This window comes from Panthera pardus, unplaced genomic scaffold (genome assembly GCF_024362965.1).
Source record: "Panthera pardus isolate Hobbes unplaced genomic scaffold, ASM2436296v1 HiC_scaffold_6, whole genome shotgun sequence".
NCBI classification, from domain to species: domain Eukaryota; kingdom Metazoa; phylum Chordata; class Mammalia; order Carnivora; family Felidae; genus Panthera; species Panthera pardus.
The window spans coordinates 88,801,953-88,808,401 of NW_026526991.1; the positions used below are offsets into that span (position 1 = coordinate 88,801,953).

The 6,449-nt window shown below is 39.7% G+C and overlaps 1 pseudogene; it reads left to right on the top strand.

Moving 5' to 3' along the window:
• Positions 1 to 3,400: 3,400 nt before the first annotated feature.
• Positions 3,401 to 3,913, top strand: LOC109268686 (60S ribosomal protein L23a-like; annotated as a pseudogene).
• Positions 3,914 to 6,449: the final 2,536 nt, after the last annotated feature.

Below are 6,449 nucleotides of genomic sequence, written 5' to 3' on the forward strand. Positions count from 1 at the left end.
TACCTAATGTAGTTATTTCTCAAGGGGCGCTAATTCTCCCCATGTCCCCTTCTTTGCTGCTTCTATACCTTAAAGTAGAGATATATTCCAGCATGCCCTTTGAGGCAAATTACAAAGTCAAACCATGAATCTACAATAAGAAAAATGACACTAATTGGTTAATTTCTATTACCAGAAATCTGGAGAATAAGGTGAAAATGAATTCTGAGGATGTTAGAGGGAGAAGAACATAACTTTAGATCTAGTCAGGTTATGAATATGGAAACAAATGCCAAAAATGCTGGATCCAATGTACTAGTTCTAGGTAATCCCAGTTGTTTCCAATTGTTTTCTTAGTTGCTTAACTCAAATCTGGACTTGATGGTGGCCTATGCTAAATGAGGCTGAGATACCAGATTATATAATGTAGCAGAAAAAAATACAAAGAGCCAGAGAGACAGAAATAATAAACTAAAAATTATTATATACATTTATCTATCCCAAATTATGTCTCCCAAGAAGGCCCCAGGTCTTTACACAGCACTGATAAATATTTAAATGTTGAGGTCTTTGAAAAGCACTATGAGGATTGAACCCTGTGAATCAAGATATGTGGGAAAGCCACCTTTGGAATAGGTCCCATTGTTTCAATAAAGATTATAGGATCCCAGAGTGGAAGAGGCCAAAAGAGTCAATCACAAGAGACAGGACTGGCTTACTAATCACAATAAGCAGTAATGGTGGAGTGGACAAGAATTTAATTTGCTTAATAGAGTTTACTCCAAAAGCTATTTTATTAATGAAAGGTTACCAATGTCTGTATAAGTCTGACTAAAATGTGCATTTTCATGTATACAAAGTCAAAACATCTACAAGGTGAAAATAGCTATGAGATTAGAACACCAAGATCACTGTGAAGGAATCGATTGTTGTGAATGTGAGAGACAACACAAGTGACTATTTCCCCAAAGAAGAGCAATGCCAAGTTGATTTGCCATGTCTATTGACCCAGAACTGTATTAGGGCTATGTCAAGCACTTTTTTTTTTAAATCATCATTATTATAAATTATTTTTAGAATGATTCTCAGGGGAAAGTTTGAGTCAAGAGTGTCAGGAAAGACCTACAAATACACCCAAATCTTCCTTAAAAAACTGTAGTGCCACCCCTTGGGTCAGAAATTGTCACTCCAGAAGGACCCTGTTGATTTCAGAATTATAGTTGTATACTGTCTCAAAAATAATAAAAAGGAGACTACTTGATGTTGAAATTCATGCGCCACAGGTAAAGCTATACTCAAAGGCAAAATTATACCATTAAATGCCTTAATACATGTTAATATTAAAAAAGTAGTAAATGTAAGAAATTAAAAATATAACAAAAAATACCAAACTCAAGGAAATAATTTTAGAAATTAAAATTGAAATTTTATCAGAATGCAATAAGAAATAAGAAATATGTAAAACTGTTTCTCTGCAAGTACTTTTTTCTGCAAATATTTTTTTAAATACACAAACCCCCAGCAAGCCCGTTTAATGGGGAAAAAAAGAAAAAACCAAGAATATACAACCTTAACATAAAAAAGGTGATAACCACAGATATTTTTATTTATCTATGTATTTATTAAGGTTGTTCATTTATTTTAAGAGAGAGAGAAAGAGAATCCCAAGCAGGCTCCACACCACCAGGACAGAGTCCAACACGGGGCTCGAACCCACAAACTGCAAGATCATGACCTGAGCTGAAATCAAGATGCTTAACTGACTGAGCCACCCAGGCGCCCCTTTTTATTTATTTTTGATTGTGATAAAACTCCAGATTTTTTAAGTGATTTAAGAATCATAAAAAATATATATACAAATCTATGGAAATTGTTTCAGACACATTTCAAGGGTTACTTCAGATTCTCAAGAATGTACCCATCTCCTGGACTCCTCAACCACACAGCTGCCACTGCTTTGGTCGCCAACACTTCATCTTCAGATACCCCTGACCTTCTCGTTCTCTCCTGGGCCAGGCTCTGGACACATGCCCCCCCACACACACACCTTCCCATCATGACAGAAACCACAGCAGCGCAGGTCCCCTCGGCACCACTCAATGAGTTCCATATAAGCTCTGACTCCTCCTACCACGCTGGACTCCAATGAGGGCTTTGAAACACTGGCATTCCACAGAAATGGGATCCAGCTTCCACAGCAAAGAGGCCAGGTGTTGCAGTCTGGAAGGCCAGGGAGTAAACTCCCAACAGGGCAAACACTGACGAATGAGAGAGAGGAGATGGGAGCTCACTCCCACATAAATCCACCTCTCTTCCTCTCTCCAACAGACTATTACAACATGTTTTCCATACAACCTGTCTGGAGATTCCCTTCACCCTTGAGGAAGCACTGGAAAGTTTCGTAATGCACCAACTTGCCTTTGCTTCCCATCCTTCCCTGGCTCCCTTTTCCCTCTCTTTCACTGTCCTGGGATTGCATCTCCCCATAAAACATTAGCACTAAAGCCTTGCTTCAGCCTCTGTGTTCTAGGGATCCCAAGCTAAGACAGTGATAAATGTGAAAACTTAGAGAAATGCTGATTTTCCACCAAAATAAAAAAATACTATATTTGACCAAATAGTAGATAAAAAGTTCAAAGACATTAATAATCACAGACCACATTGGATAGCAAAGGTCCTGTTTCTATAAAAACACTAGACCTAGACAATATAACAACCAAATTACACCTAACTTTTAAGGTGCAAATAATTCCTAATTTATCTATTCTCAACCAAATGCATTATTTTATGCATTATCATGTTCTTATTAACATAATATAATAAATATAATTCAGAAAAAGAAATTTCAGGGGCACCTGGGTGGCTCAGTTGGTTAAGCATCCGACTTCGCTCAGGTCATGATCTCACAGTTTGTGGGTTTGAGCCCTCAACCGCATCGGGCTCTACGCAGACAGCTTGGAACCTGGAGCCTACTTCAGATTCTGTGTCTCCCTCTCTCTGCTCCTCACCTGCTCACACTCTGTCTCTCTCTCTCAAAAATAAATAAACATTAAAAAAAATTTTTTTTAAAGAAAAAGAAATTTCATTTATAAATAAGGATAAAAACATTTTTTAATGACATCAAATAAATTCTGGCAGTGCACTAAAAGAACAATTCATCATAACCAATTTTTAAATCACTAGCAGGTCATGTCAATGTCAACATGCGTGAGGGAATTCAATAATTTTCCCAATGTAACACAAAACTCTCCAAGATCTCTCCCTCCATCTCTCTCTCTCTCTCTCTCTCTCTCTCTCTCTCTCACACACACACACACACACACACACACACACACACACACACACACCACATACACACAGAAGCACACTGTGACCATATGAATAAAGTATGTCAAAGATACATCCGGGACCTTTCACAAAGATGGCTTGGAAGGTGAAAAAGGAAGCCCCTGCCCCTCCCAAAGCTGAAGCCAAAGTCGAAGCCGAAGCCAAAGCCAAAGCTGAAGCCAAAGCAAAGGCTCTGAAGGCCAAGAAAGTGGTGCTGAAAGGCATCCACAGTCATAAAAAAAAGAAGATCCACAAATCACCTACATTGCAACAGCCCAAGACACTGTGTCTCTGAAGGCAGCCCAAGTATCCTGGAAAGAGATCCCCGAGGAGAAACAAGGTTGACCACTACGCCATCATCAAGTTCCCCCTGACTGCTGAGTCAGCCATGAAGAAAATAGAAGACAACAACACACTTGTGTTGATTGTGGATGTCAAGGCCAACAAGCACCAGATCAAACAGGATGTGAAGAAGCTCTATGACATTGACATGGCCAAGGTCAACACTCTGATCAGGCCTCACTCTGAAGGAGAAAAAAAGGCATATGTTCAACTGGCTCCCAACTATGACGCTTTGGATGTTGCCAACAAAATTGGGATCATCTAAACTGAGTCCCACTGGCTAAATCCAAATTTTCTCACCAAAAAGAAAAAAAAAAAAGATACATCCAGTTTACTCCCAGAATCCTTTCTAGCTTTCTTTGTGCTTTTTCCCATTCCTCATCCCAACAGGAGTAGAATTAGCATTTGAGGAAAGCCCATTCTGCTCTGTGTAAACCTGACTCAGGCATCGTAAGATATTTATCATTTCTGACCCTGGGTATTAAATTTCACAGCACTCCTAAATCACTGACAACTGAAAGCCCTTATATGTTTCCAAGTGTCTGTGAGGATAATCCATCCCTCATTAAGAAACACTGGGAAGAATTCCAGAGAGCTACCCCTGCACCAGTATCCCAGCAACTACTAGGAACTCTCACCTCCTCCTCAGATGACCTATCACCAGTTTTTTTTCTGCCCCTCCATTCTAGTCCACCCTCTTCAGAAACTAAAGAGGACACCATCATCTTAGTTCTGTTGGCCTTTCTATCTGAGTATGCTAGAACATCAGGCCCAGAAAATGCAATACGCACCTCCAGACAAAATGCAGAAGAGAGCAGCAATATCCGCGCGGTTTTCTATCATGTGGTTTTCTCAATTTATGTGGGCATTGAAAAAACAGAGTTCCTGGGGCACCTGGGTGGCTCAGTCAGTTAAGTGTCCAACTCTGGATTTTGGCTCAGGTCATGATCTCACGGTTCACAGGATCGAGCCCACTGACAGTGTGGAGCCAGCTTGGGATTCTTTCTCTCTATCTTTCTCTCAAAAATAAACAAACATTAAAAAGAAGGAGGAGGAGGAGAAACAGAGTTTCCACAGAATCAAAAATGGCAATCTACCAGGATTCATTAGGTCAAAATATTTGCCACTCACTGGAGTTCTTCTCCACTGATTCTCGGTATACAAATGCTCATGGCACTGGCTCTAAAGACAGAAGGCTATAAATCCAAACTCCACAATGCCTTTATTCTATCTGCCCTTGGGCAATTTATTAACCCCTCTGACCTTAGTTTTCTGCATCTATAAAATGAAGGAAAGTTATCACAACAACCCTGCGAGGTAGATAGTGAGATGTTTGTAAGATGCTCAGCGTAATGGTTGCTATGTACTAAGGGCTCAATAAGTGTTAGCTGTTTTATTATCTCCTCTAAACACCAAGCTAGCATATACTTCCATTAAGCAGGTTTCCATGTTCATTATTAATTCTAACAAGCTAATGCATTTTAAATGTTCCCTTTGCATATTTTAAGGAGCTTCAGTTTTACGTCAGTGTGAAAAGAAACATAAAACTTACTCTTGAAAAAAAAAATTACTACTGGGGTGCCTGGGCTCAGCCAGTTAAGCAATCTGACTCTTGATCTCAGCTCAGGTCATAATCTTGCAGTTCGTGAGTTCAAGGCCTGCATCAGGCTCTGCGCTGATGGTGCACAGCCTGCTTGGGATTCTGTCTCTCCTTCTCTCTGCCCCTCCTCCATGCGTGCTATTTCTCTCTCCCTCTCTCTCTCGCTCTCTCTCCCTCCCTCCATCCCTCCCTCAAAATAAATAAATAAACATTAAAAATTTAAAAAAAAAAAGAGTTACTGCTAACTGACTATCTCCTCAAAAAACTCTGAGTACTGATAGCAGAAAACGGATCATCACAATGAATCCAATGCCATCACACCCCAGACACTGAATAGCTACTTAGTAAATGTGGAAGGAATGAAAAACCTTCATGGTCATCTAATGCCTTAGAAGGGCACTCCTTAATATTTTAAATGGATTACTTCTAACAGTCACTACTACTCTAAAAGTAGGCATGGTCAGCAGCTGACTAGGTATACCATGACAGCAAAGACACATCCTATACACAGAGGTTGGTGAGAAAAAGTAGAAAAAAACAAAAAAACAAAAAACAGAAAAAGCTATAGAACACACTAACATCCATGTAAATTAACAATACTTACATGTCAGTTGTCAAAACTCACTGAAGAGTATCCTTAAAAGTCAATCGTTTCTCTGCTTGTAAATTTTAACTAAGACAACTATAAACAAATATGAAAATCTAATTAATAACATGCATGCTGAAGTTTTAGAAGTAAAGGGCACCGATGTCTGCAATTTACTTTGAAATGCATCTAGAAATTAAGATTAACGATGTATGGATACAGGGATGAAAAATGAATGAATATATGATCAGGTAAATATACCAAGATGTTATTGGCAAAATCTAGATGGTGTTCACTGCACAATTCTTCCAACTCTTCTGTATTTTGACAATTTTTCACAATCAAATGTTTGCGGGGGGGGTGGGGGGGGCGGGGAGGGTATGTATGCAAAACCAGGGTTATTTTCTTTTTATTTTTTTTTAATTTTTTTTTAACGTTTATTTATTTTTGAGACAGAGAGACAGAGCATGAACGGGGGAGGGTCAGAGAGAGGGAGACGCAGAATCTGAAACAGGCCTCAGGCTCCGAGCTGTCAGCACAGAGCCCGACGCGGGGCTCGAACTCACGGACCGCGAGATCATGACCTGAGCTGAAGTCGGCCGCTTAACCGACTGA